Source organism: Rattus norvegicus, chromosome 17 (genome assembly GCF_021556685.1).
Source record: "Rattus norvegicus strain SHRSP/BbbUtx chromosome 17, alternate assembly SHRSP_T2T, whole genome shotgun sequence".
NCBI lineage: Eukaryota > Metazoa > Chordata > Mammalia > Rodentia > Muridae > Rattus > Rattus norvegicus.
The window spans coordinates 76,713,029-76,735,279 of NC_141550.1; the positions used below are offsets into that span (position 1 = coordinate 76,713,029).

General features: G+C 38.6%; 1 pseudogene; it reads right to left on the bottom strand.

The window, feature by feature from the left end:
- Positions 1–4,107: 4,107 nt before the first annotated feature.
- On the bottom strand, positions 4,108–4,233 carry LOC120098030 (U4 spliceosomal RNA; annotated as a pseudogene).
- Positions 4,234–22,251: the final 18,018 nt, after the last annotated feature.

The window sequence follows — 22,251 nt, forward strand, 5'->3', positions numbered from 1 at the left end:
CCAATGTCCCCCTTACCCCTCCTTCTCCCCTTCTATATGGGTATTCCCCTCCCTATCCTCTCCCCATTACCGCCCTCCTCCCAACAATCAAGTTCACTGGGGGTTCAGTCTTAGCAGGACCAAGGGTTTCCCCTTCCACTGGTGCTCTTACTAGGCTATTCATTGCTACCTATGAGGTCAGAGTCCAGGGTCAGTCCATGTATAGTCTTTGGGTAGTGGTTTAGTCCCTGGAAGCTCTGGTTGGCTGGCATTTTTGTTGATATGGGGTCTCGAGCCCCTTCAAGCTCTTCCAGTCCTTTCTAAGATTTCTTCATCAGGGGTCCCGTTCTCAGTTCAGTGGTTTAATGATGGCATTCGCCTATGTATTTTCTATATTCTGGCTGTGTCTCTCAGGAGAGATCTACGTCTGGTTCCTGTCGGCCTGCACTTCCTTGCTTCATCCATCTTATCTAGTTTGGTGGCTGTATATGAATGGGCCACAGGTGGGGCAGGCTCTGAATGGGTGTTCCTTCTGCCTCTGTTCTAAACTTTGCCTCCCTATTCCCTGCCAAGGGTATACTTGTTCCCCTTTTAAAGAAGGAGTGAAGCATCCGCATTTTGATCATCCTTCTTGAGTTTCATGTGTTCTGTGCATCCAGGGTAATTCAAGCATTTGGGGTAATAGCCACTTATCAATGAGTGCATACCATGTGTGTTTTTCTGTGATTGGGTTAGCTCACTCAGGATGATATTTTCCTGTTCCATTCATGTGCCTATGAATTTCATAAAGTCATTGTTTTTGATAGCTGAGTAGTATTCCATTGTGTAGATGTACCACATTTTCTGTATCCATTCCTCTGTTGAAGGGCATCTGGGTTCTTTCCAGCTTCAGGCTATTATAAATAAGGCTGCTATGAACATAATGGAGTATGTATCTTTGTTATATATTGGGGCATCTTCTGGGTATATGCCCAAGAGAGGTATAGCTGGGTCCTCAGGGAGTTCAATGTCCAATTTTCTGAGGAACCTCCAGACTGATTTCCGGAATGGTTGTACCAGTCTGCAATTCCACCAACAATGGAGGAGTGTTCCTCTTTCTCCAAATCCTTGCCAGCATTTGCTGTCACCTGAGTTTTTGATCTTAGCCATTCTCACTGGTGTGAGGTGAAATCTCAGGGTTGTTTTGATTTGCATTTCCCTTATGACTAAAGATGTTGAACATTTCTTTAGGTGTTTCTCAGCCATTCGGCATTCCTCAGCTGTGAATTCCTTGTTTAGCTCTGAACCCCATTTTTTGATAGGGTTATTTGTCTCCCTGCAGTCTAACATCTTGAGTTCTTTTTATATTTTGGATATAAACCCTCTATCTGTTGTAGGATTGGTAAAGATCTTTTCCCAATCTGTTGGTTGCCGTTTTGTCCTAACAACAGTGTCCTTTGCCTTACAGAAGCTTTGCAGTTTTTGAGATCCCATTTGTCAATTCTTGATCTTAGAGGATAAGCAATTGGTGTTTTGTTCAAGAAATTTTCTCCAGTGCCATGTGTTCGAGATGCTTCCCCCCTTTTTCTTCTATTAGTTTGAGTGTATATAGTTCGAAATGGAGGTCCTTGATCCACTTGGACTTAAGCTTTGTACAGGGTGATAAGGATGGATCGATCTGCATTCTTCTACATGCTGACCTCCAGTTGAACCAGCACCATTTGCTGAAAATGCTATCTTTTTTCCATTGGATGGTTTTGGCTCCTTTGTCAAAAATCAAGTGACCATAGGTGTGTGGGTTCATTTCTGGGTCTTCAATTCTATTCCACTGGTCTATCTGTCTGTCTCTGTACCAATACCATGCAGTTTTTATCACTATTGCTCTGTAATACTGCTTGAGTTCAGGGATAGTGATTCCCCCAGAAGTCCTTTTATTGTTGAAAATAGTTTTAGTTATCCTGGGATTTTTGTTATTCCAGATGAATTTGCAAATTTTTCTGTCTAACTCTACGAAGAATTGGATTGGTATTTTGATGGGGATTGCATTGAATCTGTAGATTGCTTTTGGCAAAATGGCCATTTTTACTATATTAATCCTGCCAATCCACGAGCATAGGAGATCTTTCCATCTTCTGAGATCTTCTTCAATTTTTTTCTTCAGAGACTTGAAGTTCTTATCATACAGATCTTTCACTTGCTTGGTTAGAGTGACACCGAGGTATTTTATATTATTTGGGACTATTGTGAAGGGTGTTGCTTCCCTAATTTCTTTCTTGGCTTATTTCTCTTTTGTAAAGAGGAAAGCTACTGATTTATTTAAGGTAATTTTATACCCAGCCACTTTGCTGAAGGTGTTTATCAGCTTTAGTAGTTCTCTAGTGGATCTATTTGGATCACTTAAGTATACAATCATATCGTCTGCAAATAGTGATATTTTGACTTCTTCCTTTCCAATCTGTATCCCTTTGATCTTCTTTTGCTGTCTGATTGCACTGGCTCGACTTAGAGAACTATATTGAATAAATAGGGAGAGAGGGCAGCCTTGTCTAGTCCCTGATTTTAGTGGGATTGCTTCAAGTTTCTCTCCACTTAGTTTAATATTAGCTACTGGTTTGCTGTATATGTCTTTTACTATGTTTAGGTATGGGCCTTGAATTCCTGTTCTTTCCCGGACTTTTATCATGAAGCAGTGTTGAATTTTGTCAAATGCTTTCTCAGCATCTAATGAAATGATTATGTGGTTTTTATCTTTCAATTGCTTTATATCATGGATTATATTGATGTTTTTCCGTATATTAAACCATCCCTGCATCCATGGAATGAAGCCTACTTGATCATGATGGATGGTTGTTTTGGTGTGCTCTTGGATTCCGTTTGCAAGAATTTTATTGAGCAGCTTTGTGTCAATATTCATAAGGTAAATTGGTCTGAAGATCTCTTTCTTTGTTGGGTCTTTGTGTGGTTTAGATATAAAAGTAATTGTGGCTTCATAGAAGGAATTCGGTAGTGCTCCATCTGTTCCAATTTTGTGGAATAGTTTGGATAATATTGGTATGAGTTCTTCTATGAAGGTTTGATAGAATTCTGCACTGAACCCATCTGGACCTGGGCTCTTTTTGGTTAGGAGACTTTTATTGACTGCTTCAATTTCTTTAGGAGTTATGGGATTGTTTAAATGGTTTATCTGTTCCTGATTTAACTTTGGTACCTGGTATCTGTCTAGGAAATTGTGCATTTCCTCCAGATTTTCAAGTTTTGCTGAATATAGGCTTTTGTAATAGGATCTGATGACTTTTTGAATTTCCTCTGTCTCTGTTGTTATGTCTTCCTTTTCATTTCTGATTTTGTTAATTTGGACATACTCTCTGTTTCTTCTGGTTAGTCTGGCTAAGGGTTTATCTATCTTGTTGATTTTCTCAAAGAACCGGCTTTTGGTTCTGTTGATTCTTTGTATAGTCCTTTTTGTCTCTACTTGGTTGATTTCAGCTCTGAGTTTGATTATTTCCTGCCTTCTACTCCTCCTGGGTGTGTTTGCTTCTTTTTGTTCTGGAGCTTTTAGGTGTGCTGTCAAGCTGCTGACATATGCTCTCTCCTGTTTCTTTCTACAGGCACTCAGAGCTATGAGTTTTCCTTTTAGCACAGCTTTCATTGTGTCCCATAAGTTTGGGTATGTTGTAATTAACAAAACTATAAAGAGAGAAAGACAAATATACAAACGAAACAACGAACTAAGCCAAGTTGCGAACTAAAAGTTTGAATGAGAGAAACCTGCCTCCATTGACTCTTTCTGATGCTGCCCACTGCAGGCAAGATAATCCCAAGTCAAATCTTTGAAATTATGACTTGGTGCATACTAACAGGTATTCCCTATCTAGCTAGATAACAGTGTTATAAAGTAATCCACCATTGTAGAATTTTTACGTAAAAATAAGGATTCAAAATGAAATCAGAAAGGAAATACGACTTCTCATGCCAAGCCATGCTTCTCCTCCCTCTTCTTCTCTTTCCCCTCCCATTTCCCTCCCCCTCTCTCTCTTCCTTTTCCATCTCCTTCCTTTTTAAGAAAACTTGTTTATGGCCTTTAGCCTTAGTAGACTATAGGGAAAGGGGAGCGGTTCTCATTTAAAATAGAGAGAGATAAGGACATAAAATAATCAATCTTTCAAGTAGCAATTTGTTTCACAATGTTTACATGTATCGGGAAAAGTTTTCAATTAGCAATAATCATGCCTCGGATAAACCTCATTGGCTACAATACTGCCACTGCGCAAAGCTTACATGTATCAAAATAACAGGCTGCAGTCCACAGAAAAAAATCATTTTTGTCAATTATCACAATAAGAGTTTTTTTAAGAACAGTGGCTCAGGAAGTAAAATACTATGTGCAATATCAACCATGCATTATGTAAAACAAGACAAATTGTTTTCAGTGGTTTTCCTTCTAGTCTCCATAAAAGTGGCAGACATAATTAACAAGGCCCAGGTGTCACTGCACACTAAAGGAGCCAATGCTGACTTCAAAATGACAGAGGCATTGGCTGCTCTGAATAATTTGCATGGAGCTCTTCAGGTAAGAACTCGTTCCGAGAAACTGTTAAATCCACTCTCTCATGCAGTCTGACAGGGCATCTGCTTGGATGTGTCACAATCAATGGTGGTGAAAAAGCAGTGCAGGAAAAGACTTCCTTAAGTCCAAAAATCTTTTATAGTTGCGAGATGTTTAGCTGACCTGATGTATCCTTTATGGATTGATGGTGTACAGAAGATAATTACATTCATCACACATCATTGAAGGATTTGGGGATCGGGTCAATTCACACATTTAACGACTTTCAGAGTTTTAGCCACTATTTGTCAAGAGATGGTGAAAATCCAACACAGTGTGCAGTGAGTGATATGACACATTAGCTATAGTCAAGTTTTATTAAGGTTTTTCATCTCGAGACCAAGAAAAGAATGTATCTGCCCTATCCTAGTCTCACTTTCTGAACACTGAATGGTTTTAGAAGTGATTTTCTGTTCATGTTTGTGATTAACTCCGCCTAGAATTACAAGGCAAACACAACGCTTTCCGTGAAACTACCAACGCAAGAAGATGGGAGAGTTTTCTAAAAGAAATTGTTGGAACAGAAGCTAGATCAAGCTGCTTTATACATTTCTTGTCATGTCAAAAGTTATATAAGGAAATAGATCTGCATTCCCAAATACATTTGCATGGCATACATTTTCCAAAGTGAATTTGCAGTTCTAGCAGCATTTTATAATCTCAATACAAGCAGAAAACAAATCTCCATATTTCACAGTCCATTTAAATGTGCAATACAGAACCTTTCGCCTAGCCTTCATTTGGAAATAGGTTAATGTGCAACGTAATCACATGCTCAAATACCATTATCGAGTTGAATCTGAAATAGCCTTCTAGAAATCCCTTCGCGTTGATGAACGCGCTCAATCGCCATTGGATGCTCAGTGTTCCCTGGCTTTGGAGATAGGTATCATCTTGAAAAGTCGCTTTAAAAGATAAGATATTCAAAATCTCTTTATAGATAAGTATCAGCACACATGAATATTTCCCACATATTTTGATTATGTGAACACTAACTCTGAACGCTAATGAAAACATTCTCTTCCCGGAAGTATTCTTTATATTAGTAGAGTCCAAGTTAGCAAAACTCATAGTTGAATATTATTTAAAACATTGACAGTATTTTGTTTTGATGTAGAAAAATGTAACCCAGGATAGCCTGGAATTCTTTATGTATATAATATCTTTGTAAGCCAGACTGGCCTCAACTATCCTGAGTACTGGGATTAAAGATTTGTGCCACTACTCACAGCTGACAGTAAATTTTGTGTAATTATTTCAATCTTATGTGTCTGTACTCTGCATTTTGCCTCTTGAACCTGAAGATTTTTTTTTCTTCTTATGATTACCAATTTATGTATGGGCACATAGAATAGTCCTGACGATGTCAATATAAATGCTGTCTATAAGGTAGATCACTCTATTATCAGTATTGTGACAATTTTCTAGAAAGAAATTTCTTCTGGTCATATATATAAGGAACCATTGCAAAGTACTCAATAAGCTCCACAAACATAAAGTACACATTTATTAGCCTATTTTATTTTACCCGTTTTCTGGTTAGACTTCCAATGGACTAATTTCATCGGTATAGACAATGCTTCAAATCTTTTCTCTCTCTTTTAAAATTTTTTTATTAATTATTTTATTTATTTACAGTTTAGACTTTATCCCCCTTCCTGGTTTCCACTCTGAAAAATCTCTACCCCACCCCTCCCTCCTGCTTCTATGAGGGTCCTCCCCTCCCCCACTTACCCACTCGCACCTCACTGCCCTAGCATTCCCCTACACTGGGGCATTAAGCCTTCATGGGGTCAAGAGCCTCCACTTTTGACTTAAAGCAGAATGCTTATGTGGACTTTATAAACATCTTGGTTATTGTTCCATTGTGGGAAGAGACACCATGACCACGAGAACTTTTAATAGACTGAATTTAATTGGGGTTGGCTCACAGCATCAGAAGTTTAATCCATTATCATCATGGCAACCGGTGTAGCAATATATAGACAGGCATGATTCTAGAGAAGTAGCTGAGAGTTCTACATCCAAGTCCACGGGCAACAGGAAGAGAGAGAAACACTGGGTTTGACTTGGGATTTTTAAGTCTCAAATCCCACCCCCTGTGACTGGCTTCCACCAACAAGGCCATATGAACTTCAACAAAGCCACTCTAGTTATTCCTTCTCAAGTAGTGCCACTCTCTGGTGGCTAAACATTCAAATGGATGAGAATATGGGAGCCATTCTTATTCACACTATCACAATAAGTGACTTGTCTTATTATTGTAACTAAAGCAACTTAAAGAAGAGTTTTGATTTAGGCTCATTGAGGAGGCAGTCCAGTAGGGTGAACAATGTAAGGTGGTGATAACTTTAGTCAGCTGGCCACAGTATATCCACAGTTAAGAGGAAGAGGAAGAGGAAGAGGAAGAGGAAGAGGAAGAGGAAGAGGAAGAGGAAGAGGACTGTTACTGTTTAACTCATTTTCTCCATTTTATTCAGCCCAGGACCCCAAGCCAATGATGTTATACAAAGTTAAGGGAAATCTTCCTACTTCAGTTAACCTGACCTAGACAATTTCTCACAACCATACTCTGTGACTAACTAAATACAGCTATTTCCTCATGCCCAGCTGCGTCCTCTTAAGTGATTATAGATTCGGCCACGTTTACAATCAATAGAAAGTGTTGTAAATACTGAAGATTATCTGTGGAAGAAGATAGTCCTTTCGCAATGATCTCTGGGATGCTTCTATTTAACATCTTTAGACTGATATCTCATTGCTGCATAATTTCAAATGTGAAACTGAACTCCAGATCCCACAAAAGTCATAGAAATTCCCATCAAGCCATGCCAAGAGATGTGGCAAAAGGGAACTACAAAATCCTGCAAAGCATGGCACTGAAAGCCATCTCTCAGTGAGACTCACTGTGCCTTCTGGATCTGTTTGAACCTGTCTTACTAAATATTTCCACTCAAAGATAAAGTCTTCCTAGATATGTATTCAGTTCTGTGTGAAGTAGATTAGACCCCATTCAGACAATAGAGAATTCAAGATGCATAACTGGTGAAGTCATGATCCCAGCAGCCATGGGCATTCTGAAAGAAATAAAAAGGACAATCTCATGGAATCTGTTGTTTAGTTGTTATGATACCCTCATTGCTTGTATATTTGCACATCATGGTCAGTATAAGAAGATTCTATTTTAAAGCGTATTGCACAATTTCATCTATGTTTCACAGCAAGCAATCACTTCAGAGTCAACCTCTGTCCTTACCACATCGATGTGAACATGTTAACAAAGACAGACTACATTAAAAGGCTCCCATGCCTTTGAATTCTAGTTGCTAACTGCAGCAAACAAGACAGAAGGAGGACACCGAATACATGATATTATCTAGATCTTCATCCAAATATGAGGCAGGTGCTGGGTATTCACCCTCTCACCAGGGCTGTGGAATGTTCAGGAAAGATGTCAGACCTCGTCTGTTAATGTTATTCATCCTCCATCCTTCTTGATTTCTATAATACCTACTAATTTAAAAACACTTTCCTTGCTAAACTTATTCAAATGTCTGGAATCACTCTTTTTCCTCCTAACAGTATGATTTGCAATAATTTTACAAAGAATGACCTCTGGAAGCTAGATCTTTCTATCTAGTCATTCTAGGTATGATTTGCCCTTGTTTGAAAATTCTTGGTATGAATGGAATCTTGTCATGTAGCGATAATACACACACACACACACACACACACACACACACACACACACACACACACACACTGCCCTTCAAAAATTCTACCTTGTTAGTGAAAAAAGCTTAAGGATAGGGCGATCTGTCTAGAAACAAGTGATGCATTTAATCTGTGGTGAGAATAGTGATTTCATCTCAAAATGAAATAATAGAATGTTGAAAATACTGTGTGTTCAGAATGAACTTGGAAAGGAAAGAGTAGTATGATTTTTTATTATACATTGTGTTATCAAAAATACTTGCATGCAAGGTAGCAGAGAAAAAAGTGATTATCATCGATATCATTCAGTTACCAACTATGTGGCATACAAGAGTAACCTGCCTGTAATATATATATATATATATATATATATATATATATATATATATATATATATATATATGTACAATAATAGCACAAATATTATGGGAAATACCAACCAGTTTTCAAATAGGTTTAAAGTCTACTCCATGAGAGTGAATCCATACCTGAAACATCTATGAGTAAGGATCTGAAACTAGACCTGTATAGATATATAGGAAAAGTTAAAACTAGTATTCTGCTGAAAGAACATAGTAATAAAATGATTCCAACAGTACCATAAAATAACCATAGATCAGTGCTTCAATCAACCCACACTGAGAAAGGTTTGTGGTGAAGTATATGGGAAGTAATACAAAGTTCTACAATTGGACAATGTATAGAGCATTAAACTTCGAAACACTCAGTTCTAAATTAAATGTCTTCATCCAAGTCTTACGTTCAAGGCTCGGGACTCTTCTGGAAGAAGGGGCAGAAGGATTGTAATGGCCAGAGGTGATGGATGACTCCAAAACATTTAGTTTCTTTCAGGCATAGCATGAGTGATGCACATATGGACTTACCCTGCCAGTTGCCAAATGCACAAGACCTGCATGTATTCAAACCAGAGTCATTGTCAATGGATAGCCATTGGCAAAGGGAAAAATAGTTTTCTCCAATGGAGTGTCATTACATATATTGACCTACTCTAGGACAAGCCACATACACGCCCAGAGTAATTGGCGAGTGCGAAATGAACTCAGTGGTATTTTTGTGGATTTTTGCTTCTTTATTAAAGAAGTTTTTAGTTTTATTGTTCTCTCGTCAGTTAATTTAGATTCTGTATTTTTTTATTGTTGTTTCTTGCTTGCTTAGCTTTTTGTTTTTATCTTTTGATTTTGAAAGAGAGAAAGAAAGAACTTAAAGTTGGGTGGATAAGAAGGTGGAGGAGATTCTAGGAGGAGAAAACACAATGATATCTGTCATATGAAATATTTTTAATAAAAAGAAATTGTTTTCTACTCTCTTACTTTTATGATATCAATTAGATAATATCCTATGCTCTATGATGACAGTTTTTAGACACTGGTAGAATTTCTATGCTATTTTTCAGAGACTTTTTACCGATTATATAACCTAATGCTTCTGACTATGTTTTAATAATTTATGTGGAAGTGCTGGACCAACACAAACTGAAGAGGAAAGCATATTGATATGTATGGTACTGCAGAAGTACAGAAAGTTTATGCCTTATACCAAATTTAAGGGCTAAGAATGTGATTCTATGAGACTGAACCAGGCTTCCTATTCTTTGGAGAATGAGGTTAACATTCTCCTATATAGAGAGGTGGATCCAGCTTCCCATTACAACCACCCTTCTTCCTACTTTCTCCTGATTTTCCTCATAGTCTACAGAAGACATTTTTTTTTCCAAAAAATCTCTTCAGTTATTAACTCATTCTTCAGAGACATGTTCTTAGGATTCATTCACTGTGGAAAATTCCCTTACCTATCACATGCAGATCTTATTAATACATGAGCTTGTGGGGGCCACTTCATAACCAAGTAATAATAAATAGGTAATAACTTCTTCCCCTTATGGTAAGATTATGTTAGTTCCCAGAAGGACCAGAAAAGCCAAGGGACTTTGTTCACAAAGTAACTGGAGTTGATTCCCTGTCTTAGTGAAAATTTCAAACACTTCTTGAGAGAGAGAGAGAGAGAGAGAGAGAGAGAGAGAGAGAGATATGTTAAAATATTCTCTCTCTCTCTCTCTCTCTCTCTCTCTCTCTCTCTCTGTGTGTGTGTGTGTGTGTGTGTGTGTGTGTGTGTGTGTGTGTGTGTATTGAGGTAAGATTCTGTTCTCATGTTTGTTTTTCCAGTTAGCCATTTCTTTATTGTAGATTAGTGTCAGTTTTTATCTTGGCTATTGGATATCACCATTGGCTCTATTGGTTTCTTTCCAGACTTGTAGCACACAGTTTATCTATTTCTGCAATATGTTCATATCTGGTGGTTTTCTTAGTGAAAACTGCCACCTCAATACACTGGTTGCCATTCCTGTCCAAGACATCTCAAGCCTCTTGTCAATTCAGCTCCACATCGTTTGTGCACAGTTGGTGAAATGTTTTGAATACTATCATATCATCGGGGATTCTACAGCATCTCTGTGATTCTGCGATGGATACCCCTGTCACAGTTATTTTTTTGTCAGACTACCTTGCTTTTTTACAGCACTTATTGAAGAATAATTTGAGATATAGACCTTTCCTAGTTTCACTGATACTATATTTTTTGATATCTTAAGGTTTTTAAAGGATGTCATTTATGGCTAAATTCCTAAGTCGACTACATCATTTAAAGAAATGATATAGTCTTATTGTTGCAAGTCAGTCTTCAATTAGCTGTGTATGGGATGATAATGGTTCTGTTGCTTACTTGGTGAACAGAACAGAGCATAAGGAAAAGTAAAGCAAGTAAAATATTTTAATATAAAGTTGCTTATTTGGTCAAAGCAGTAGCATTTATGCCTTTTTTGGTCACAGTTCATCTCTTCTAACATTTTAAAAATGAAATTTCTTTCATACTTCTCACAGCTTGCTACAAACAGGGAGGAAAGAACATGAAGATAAGGCTGCATGATCACCCAACAGGGTAGATGGAAGGACATTCTGTTTCATGAAAAATGTTCTTTATGACTTTTCAGAGGAAGCTTTCCATCACTTCAGAATGCCAATGTACAAAGAAACTGCTGCCTAATTGAGAGGTGTATTTTATTTCTTCCTTTCATTTACGTATTTCTTATTTTAATGTGGCTGTAGGCCACTCATATTTTTGTGTGCACAGTTGTGTGTTGAATATACGAAAACACATTAGGTTTCCCTAGATAGGTCTCCACTTCATTTCTTTCTTTCTTATTTATTTATTTATTTTAACATTTGTTTAATTTTATTTTATGCATCTTGCATGCATGTGTACCTTAGTACCATAGCTTAGTCCTCATGAAGTAAAAAAAAATCAGATATTACAAAACTAGAATTAAGAACAATTTTCACATAGATGCTGGGAACCAAATCTTGGTACTGTGTAAGAGCTGTAGCTGCATTTAAACACATTAGAAAACTCTCCAATGGTATTTCTTAAAGTGAGTCTAAAATATGTTGTTAGTGTTTCTAGATAAAAACTACGATTTACAAGTTTTAGAAAAACATTTTGGGAAGAAAGATCCTTAGTGTATATGCCTATTTTTTTCATGCCTTAGCATTGGTCTTCCTTCAAAATTTAATTTAACCCAGCATTCCAGGGGGACACAAAGTAGAGGAGAGCCTTGTTGTAGACACTAAATATGTGGATTCCGATGAAGTAAAACCCTAGGTTCTGGTAATGGAGATGATACTGGTCAAATTTAGACCCCCGAAGACTAAAGAGCAGGAAGTATTGGGCATGGGGTGTCACGTAGTCATAGGGCAGAAGAACGTGCTTTCAAACAACACTCACCAGAGTATTCCTTTACTGTCCTTATTGGTTAAGTTGTGTGTTATGACAATAGCTGACACAGGGGAGAGTTAAGCCACTAGCAGTAAATCATTTATACAGAACCCAGTAAATGATACAGTATATCTTAAATGGGATTTCAAATTTTGAGTACCATGAGAGATTCTTAGTGATAAAAACAGAAACCAAAAGAAAACCAACCAAAGCAACCTAAACAAACAACAAAAAATGTTCCCCCTAAGACTATTATATTGATTTATCATTCTTATATTTTTGGTTGTGAGCTTAGCCTTTAGTGGCTGGGCCATTTCTCCAGCCCGATCTAGTATTCTTGGACAAAGTAGAACTAAGCTATGGTACAACTATTGAGCAATGAAAACATATAAGACAAATTTAAGTAGAGGAAATAAAAGGCTATGTTCCAATTTTTATATTTAACCTTTCAACAGCTATTATTTTAGGAATTTGTTTTTGCTGATGTCAAATGTTACATCAGAAATCCAGGGGATTTTTTTTGATGGTAGAAATATATCAAAGTAGAAAAATATATCTAAAACCTATGAAAGCTTCCTTTCACTCCCCCCATAAAAAGTGATAGAACGGTGTTAGATTGGTGATAAAGTTCACTGGCAACATTTGATAGTTTCCTTTTTTCAGGAAGGCATGTAAGATATTAAAAGCCTAAAGGAAACAGTCATTATCAGCCAAGTATATTAAACTAATATTCCTAGGAGTTAAGGGACACCAAGGTCAGTTCCTAAACAAGAGGTTTAGATAGGAGAAGTGTGAAGTTTCTCTGTGTTGACAATGAGATCAGGACACGTATATCAATAGCATTTCTTGTGGGTGTTGTTTGTATTAAATTGTTTCCATTTTCTCTGTTTCTCTTTGTTCTCTGCCCCCTCCCTCGGCCCCTCCCTCTCTTTGTCTTCCTTTCTCTGTCTCTTCCTGTCTCTCTTCCACCCTCCACATCTCTATTTATTTGTTTTTGGGCTGACAGTGTGAGGGGATACAATTTGCTGGGGAAGCTATCCTGATGGGAGTTTGCAATGGTTGGTTGCTTTGTGTTTCCTTGGAGAACGTGAGGGAAGATGATTTCTTATGCACTCTCAGTTTCCTCCTCTTTAACATTTATTCAGTATTGGACTCTAGTGCATAAGAAGGTACCACTCCCATTAGTGGCATGTTTTACCTGTTCTCTTAAAGTTCTATGCAAACATTCTTCTTACAGGTATACCACGTATGTCTCATTAATGCTGTAGGTATATTAATTAAATTAACATGACAATCAAAACTGGGCATTGAGCACACAAGGCACATACACACAAATACAGACATACCTACAAATTCATACATAGACACACATATGACACATACACAAACACATATGCTCATATACAGATACACACATTCACATAAATACACAGAGAGACATACATACAAACACACATATCACACAGACACACATAAGCACACACACTCCACATCACTGTTTTATTATAACCCCAGAGAAGCTGCAAATGTGGTAAGCATACATCAAGAATTTAATACATAAGCCAAAATGTGCTTTTCATAAAAAAATCAGACCTATTAGCTGAATCATTCTGAGAAATACATATTCTTTTGTCATTTCTTCATTATTTATTAAATCTTTTGTCTTTGCCAGAAGCAAAAGCATGCCGTGCCAGAATCCTGAACACTCTGATTGCAGTGTTATCCCTCAGGGACATTTGTGTACTAAAGAAACAACAGAGCATTAGCAAAGATAAAGTCATTTTATTGTCTGTGCTGGAGCACAGCACTCCTTCCAATATCAAAAGGGAAGGAGATTTAGATGAGGCAAGGGGAGGAAGCAGAGGTGTCTACAGAAGGAAAGAAGAAGAGAAGAGGGACAGAAAAGGGTGAAATAGCACAAGACAATCAGGATGTACAATATATTCCTTGTACTAAGTCAAGCAACCTGATCTGGCTGCATAAAAAAAAAAAACAGACAAAGACCAAGGGTTCCCAGGCTTGGTAGCATCTATAGCAGAATCTATGAGGAATGAACATAAAGTTCATAGGAATAGTTACACGATGGCTGAGAAGTGGATTATGGCCATTGGGAGTCATTGTCAAGTCAAAGTTAGGAACCAAGATTACAATAACTACACATGCCAGTGATCAATGGAATTTGAGAGAGCACCACCAAGGGACAAGGAGCCAGGAGCATGACATCTGATTTCCTCATTCCGAGAACATAAACAGTAGCTGGGTATTGGAATACTACATCATGGGCTATGAATCTGTGTGTTATGACCTAAAGCAATAGGACTAAAACTTAGAAAGACTGGGACTGCGAGTCTCTAGTTCTTGTGGTCTTGAGCAAAAATGCCCCTGTGTTCACGTTTGCAGACAAAGCTCACACACATGTAAATTACTGTAAATTACAAGATTAATTTCTTTATACTCCACTGGCTTTATAAGCACATCCTCTCTCTTTTGACCATGTCTTCTACAGTCTGAAAAGGAAGGATATGTGGTCTGATGGGTGTGCATTCTCGCTCTTGAGAGTTAGTGCCAGTTTCCTGCTTAAGTGTATATAGACAATTTAGAGTTATGTATGGGTGTATGATAATTTTTGACTTTCTTCATACTGACACGCAGATAAAGGCCTTGTAAACCCGTCTTATCTTAACCTCCAGGACTGTGGGAAGTACATTATTTTGTAAATGGATCAACATGTTTTATATTAAGATTAAAAGTATGTGTAGAAAATGTGGTATTAGACAAGAGTTCTCACCCAGGAAAGAAACCTTGGAAACCAAGCCATGCCTCTACCATACTCATCCGTAAAGAGCTAAACACCAGTCCATAACCATTATCTTTGGCACTCTAGATTCTCCTTTAAACTTAACTAAGAAAACAGAAATATGTCGCCCAACCAGTCACATGAGTTGGTGTGCTTCCAGAAGCTTCTCTAGGAGAGACAATTTTTGTCAGAGTGGCTAGAGAAGAAGAAAAGCCACATCCTTTTCTCTTCCACCATATCTTTCCTTGGCTTCATGTGTTCATTAAATATAAGCAACGGTACCAGACTCATTTGCCATAACAAAGTCAGATGAACATCTTTATTTTAAACTGAGTGGTCTTCTTTTATTTATATAAGTTCATTTTTAAGTCTCTATGGAGAAAAAAATAAATTACATGCAAGTGAATGCCTTCTTTCTATCTCCTTGGTTTCTCTCAGTCAAGACTTTCCTCTGGGGCACTCCTGAGGCTGCAGAGCGGAAGAGACCACCAACACTGCTCACCCCTGCCCACATCCCTGGCCCAAGAGGAAACTGTATAAGGCCTCTGGGCTCCCGTGGGGGAGGGCCCAGGAGCGGCAGGACCCCTGTGCCTGAGACACCACCAGAACCAGAAGGAAACAGACCGGATAAACAGTTCTCTGCACCCAAATCCCGTGGGAGGGAGAGCTGAACCTTCAGAGAGGCAGACAAGCCTGGGACACCAGAAGAGACTGCTCTCTGCACACACATCTGGGACGCCAGAGGAAAAAGCCAAAGACCATCTGGAACCATGGTGCACTGAAGCTCCCGGAAGGGGCGGCACAGGTCTTCCTGGTTGCTGCCGCTGCAGAGAGCCCGTGGGCAGCACCCCACGAGCGAACTTGAGCCCCGGGACCACAGGTAAGACCAACTTTTCTGCTGCAAGAAAGCTGCCTGGTGAACTCAAGACACAGGCCCACAGGAACAGCTGAAGACCTGTAGAGAGGAAAAACCACACACCGGAAAGCAGAACACTCTGTCCCCATAACTGACTGAAAGAGAGGAAAACAGGTCTACAGCACTCCTGACACACAGGCTTATAAGACAGTCTAGCCACTGTCAGAAATAGCAGAACAAAGTAACACTAGAGATAATCTGATGGCGAGAGGCAAGCGCAGGAACCCAAGCAACAGAAACCAAGACTACATGGCACCATCGGAGCCCAATTCTCCCATCAAAACAAACATGGAATATCCAAACACACCAGAAAAGCAAGATCTAGTTCCAAAATCATTTTTGATCATGATGCTGGAGGACTTCAAGAAAGACATGAAGAACTCCTTTAGAGAACAAGTAGAAGCCTACAGAGAGGAATCGCAAAAATGCCTGAAAGAATCGCAAAAATCCCTGAAAGAATTCCAGGAAAACATAAATAAACAAGTAGAAGCCCATAGAGAGGAGACACAAAAATCCCTGAAAGAATTCCAGGAAAACATAAATAAACAAGTAGAAGCCCATAGAGAGGAGACACAAAAATCCCTGAAAGAATTCCAGGAAAACACAATCAAACAGTTGAAGGAATTAAAAATGGAAATAGAAGCAATCAAGAAAGAACACATGGAAACAACCCTGGATATAGAAAACCAAAAGAAGAGACAAGGAGCTGTAGATACAAGCTTCACCAACAGAATACAAGAGATGGAAGAGAGTCTCAGGAGCAGAAGATTCCATAGAAATCATTGACTCAACTGTCAAAGATAATGTAAAGCGGAAAAAGCTACTGGTCCAAAACATACAGGAAATCCAGGACTCAATGAGAAGATCAAACCTAAGGATAATAGGTATAGAAGAGAGTGAAGACTCCCAGCTCAAAGGACCAGTAAATATCTTCAACAGAATCATAGAAGAAAACTTCCCTAACCTAAAAAAAGAGATACCCATAGACATACAAGAAGCCTACAGAACTCCAAATAGATTGGACCAGAAAAGAAACACCTCCCGTCACATAATTGTCAAAACACCAAACGCACAAAATAAAGAATATTAAAAGCAGTAAGGGAAAAAGGTCAAGTAACATATAAAGGGAGACCTATCAGAATCACACCAGACTTCTCGCTAGAAACTATGAAGGCCAGAAGATCCTGGACTGATGTTATACAGACTCTAAGAGAACAGAAATGCCAGCCCAGGTTACTGTATCCAGCAAAACTCTCAATTAACATTGATGGAGAAACCAAGATATTCCATGACAAAACCAAATTTACACAATATCTTTCCACAAATCCAGCACTAAAAAGGATAATAAATGGTAAAGCCCAACATAAGGAGGCAAGCTATACCCTAGAAGAAGCAAGAAACTAATCGTCTTGGCAACAAAACAAAGAGAATGAAAGCACACAAACATAACCTCACATCCAAATATGAATATAACGGGAAGCAATAATCACTATTCCTTAATATCTCTCAATATCAATGGCCTCAACTCCCCAATAAAAAGACATAGATTAACAAACTGGATACACAACGAGGACCCTGCATTCTGCTGCCTACAGGAAACACACCTCAGAGACAAAGACAGACACTACCTCAGAGTGAAAGGCTGGAAAACAACTTTCCAAGCAAATGGTCAGAAGAAGCAAGCTGTAGTAGCCATTGTAATATTAAATAAAATGAATTTCCAACTAAAAGTCATCAAAAAAGATAAGGAAGGACACTTCATATTCATCAAAGGAAAAATCCACCAAGATGAACTCTCAATCCTAAATATCTATGCCCCAAATACAAGGGCACCTACATACGTAAAAGAAACCTTACTAAAGCTCAAAGCACACATTGCACCTCACACAATAATAGTGGGAGATTTCAACACACCACTCTCATCAATGGACAGATCATGGAAACAGAAATTAAACAGTGATGTCGACAGACTAAGAGAAATCATGAGCCAAATGGACTTAACGGATATTTATAGAACATTCTATCCTAAAGCAAAAGGATATACCTTCTTCTCAGCTCCTCATGGTACTTTCTCCAAAATTGACCATATAATTGGTCAAAAAATGGGCCTCAACAGGTACAGAAAGATAGAAATAATCCCATGCGTGCTATCAGACCACCACGGCCTAAAACTGGTCTTCAATAACAATAAGGGAAGAATGCCCACATATACGTGGAAATTGAACAATGCTCTACTCAATGATAACCTGGTCAAGGAAGAAATAAAGAAAGAAATTAAAAACTTTTTAGAATTTAATGAAAATGAAGGTACAACATACCCAAACTTATGGGACACAATGAAAGCTGTGCTAAGAGGAAAACTCATAGTGCTGAGTGCCTGCAGAAAGAAACAGGAAAGAGCATATGTCAGCAGCTTGACAGCACACCTAAAAGCTCTAGAACAAAAAGAAGCAAATACACCCAGGAGGAGTAGAAGGCAGGAAATAATCAAACTCAGAGCTGAAATCAACCAAGTAGAAACAAAAAGGACCATAGAAAGAATCAACAGAACCAAAAGTTGGTTCTTTGAGAAAATCAACAAGATAGATAAACCCTTAGCCAGACTAACGAGAGGACACAGAGAGTGCGTCCAAATTAACAAAATCAGAAATGAAAAGGGAGACATAACTACAGATTCAGAGGAAATTCAAAAAATCATCAGATCTTACTATAAAAACCTATATTCAACAAAACTTGAAAATCTTCAGGAAATGGACAATTTCCTAGACAGATACCAGGTATCGAAGTTAAATCAGGAACAGATAAACCAGTTAAACAACCCCATAACTCCTAAGGAAATAGAAGCAGTCATTAAAGGTCTCCCAACCAAAAAGAGCCCAGGTCCAGACGGGTTTAGTGCAGAATTCTATCAAACCTTCATAGAAGACCTCATACCAATATTATCCAAACTATTCCACAAAATTGAAACAGATGGAGCACTACCGAATTCCTTCTACGAAGCCACAATTACTCTTATACCTAAACCACACAAAGACACAACAAAGAAAGAGAACTTCAGACCAATTTCCCTTATGAATATCGATGCAAAAATACTCAATAAAATTCTGGTAAACCGAATTCAAGAGCACATCAAAACAATCATCCACCATGATCAAGTAGGCTTCCTCCCAGGCATGCAGGGATGGTTTAATATACGGAAAACCATCAACGTGATCCATTATATAAACAAACTGAAAGAACAGAACCACATGATCATTTCATTAGATGCTGAGAAAGCATTTGACAAAATTCAACACCCCTTCATGATAAAAGTCCTGGAAAGAATAGGAATTCAAGGCCCATACCTAAACATAGTAAAAGCCATATACAGCAAACCAGTTGCTAACATTAAACTAAATGGAGAGAAACTTGAAGCAATCCCACTAAAATCAGGGACTAGACAAGGCTGCCCACTCTCTCCCTACTTATTCAATATAGTTCTTGAAGTTCTAGCCAGAGCAATCAGACAACAAAAGGAGATCAAGGGGATACAGATCGGAAAAGAAGAGGTCAAAATATCACTATTTGAAGATGACATGATAGTATATTTAAGTGATCCCAAAAGTTCCACCAGAGAACTACTAAAGCTGATAAACAACTTCAGCAAAGTGGCTGTGTATAAAATTAACTCAAATAAATCAGTTGCCTTCCTCTATACAAAAGAGAAACAAGCCGAGAAAGAAATTAGGGAAACGACACCCTTCATAATAGACCCAAATAATATAAAGTACCTCGGTGTGACTTTAACCAAGCAAGTAAAAGATCTGTACAATAAGAACTTCAAGACACTGAGGAAAGAAATTGAAGAAGACCTCAGAAGATGGAAAGATCTCCCATGCTCATGGATTGGCAGGATTAATTTAGTAAAAATGGCCATTTTACCAAAAGCAATCTACAGATTCAATGCAATCCCCATCAAAATACCAATCCAATTATTCAAAGAGTTAGACAGAACAATTTGCAAATTCATCTGGAATAACAAAAAACCCAGGATAGCTAAAGCTATCCTCAACAATAAAAGGACTTCAGGGGGAATCACTATCCCTGAACTCAAGCAGTATTACAGAGCAATAGTGATAAAAACTGCATGGTATTGGTACAGAGACAGACAGATAGACCAATGAAATAGAATTGAAGACCCAGAAATGAACCCACACACCTATGGTCACTTGATTTTTGACAAAGGAGCCAAAACCATCCAATGGAAAAAAGATAGCATTTTCAGCAAATGGTGCTGGTTCAACTGGAGGGCAACATGTAGAAGAATGCAGATCGATCCATGCTTATCACCCTGTACAAAGCTTAAGTCCAAGTGGATCAAGGACCTCCACATCAAACCAGACACACTCAAACTAATAGAAGAAAAACTAGGGAAGCATCTGGAACACATGAGCACTGGAAAAAATTTCCTGAACAAAACACCAATGGCTTATGCTCTAAGATCAAGAATCGACAAATGGGATCTCATAAAACTGCAAAGCTTCTGTAAGGCAAAGGACACTGTGGTTAGGACAAAACGGCAACCAACAGATTGGGAAAAGATCTTTACCAATCCTACAACAGATAGAGACCTTATATCCAAAATATACAAAGAACTCAAGAAGTTAGACCGCAGGGAAACAAATAACCCTATTAAAAAATGGGGTTCAGAGCTAAACAAAGAATTCACAGCTGAGGAATGCCGAATGGCTGAGAAACACCTAAAGAAATGTTCAACATCTTTAGTCATAAGGGAAATGCAAATCAAAACAACCCTGAGATTTCACCTCACACCAGTGAGAATGGCTAAGATCAAAAACTCAGGGGACAACAGATGCTGGCGAGGATGTGGAGAAAGAGGAACACTCCTCCATTGTTGGTGGGATTGCAGACTGGTAAAACCATTCTGGAAATCAGTCTGGAGGTTCCTCAGAAAATTGGACATTGAACTGCCTGAGGATCCAGCTATACCTCTCTTGGGCATATACCCAAAAGATGCCTCAACATATAAAAGAGACACGTGCTCCACTATGTTCATCGCAGCCTTATTTATAATAGCCAGAAAATGGAAAGAACCCAGATGCCCTTCAACAGAGGAATGGATACAGAAAATGTGGTACATCTACACAATGGAATATTACTCAGCTATCAAAAACAACGAGTTTATGAAATTCGTAGGCAAATGGTTGGAACTGGAAAATATCATCCTGAGTGAGCTAACCCAATCACAGAAAGACATACATGGTATGCACTCATTGATAAGTGGCTATTAGCCCAAATGCTTGAATTACCCTAGATCCCTAGAACAAACGAAACTCAAGACGGATGATCAAAATGTGAATGCTTCACTCCTTCTTTAAATGAGGAAAAAGAATACCCTTGGCTGGGAAGGGAGAGGCAAAGATTAAAACAGAGACTGAAGGAACACCCATTCAGCGCCTGCCCCACAGGTGGCCCATACATATACAGCCACCCAATTGGACAAGATGGATGAAGCAAAGAAGTGCAGACCGACAGGAGCCGGATGTAGATCGCTCCTGAGAGACACAGCCAGAATACAGCAAATACAGAGGCGAATGCCAGCAGCAAACCACTGAACTGAGAATAGGACCCCCGTTGAAGGAATCAGAGAAAGAACTGGAAGAGCTTGAAGGGGCTCGAGACCCCAAAAGTACAACAATGCCAAGCAACCAGAGCTTCCAGGGACTAAGCCACTACCTAAATACTATACATGGACTGACCCTGGACTCTGACCCCATAGGTAGCAATGAATATCCTAGTAAGAGCACCAGTGGAAGGGGAAGCCCTGGGTTCTGCTAAGACTGAACCCCCAGTGAACTAGACTATGGGGGGAGGGCGGCAATGGGGGGAGGGTTGGGAGGGGGACACCCATAAGGAAGGGGAGGGGGGAGGGGGATGTTTGCCTGGAAACCGGGAAAGGGAATAACACTTGAAATGTATATAAGAAATACTCAAGTTAATAAAAAAATAATAAAAAAAAGACTTTCCTCTGTTTCCCCTTTTCCAGGCTATTCTTCAAATCTATAAAGATTGGTAAGTTATCTGACTTAGTTAGCAAGAATTGATACCCATTTCCTTTGTAGGTTGGATCTAACCTATCAAAAGTCCTCTTAAGCATGAGATTTTGAGAATTTTTCTTCTTCCAATGGATTAAAGAAAAGGCAGTGACCTGGGTAAATATATCTGTCTTAGTCAGCTAGCCTGATAAAACAAATTCCCATAAATTAAATGATTAAGGAAACAACATAAATATATGTCCAAGAGTTTCAAATGCTGGAAGATGAGAAACAGGGTGCTGTCATGGTCCTGGTCTTTTGAGGACTTTCAAGGTGACAGGTGTCGAGTGTCCTGCTATAGCAACAAATGTAAGAAAAACTGTCTGGGGTATCATTTTAGGGACACTAATCCCACCCATAAGAACTGCACCACATA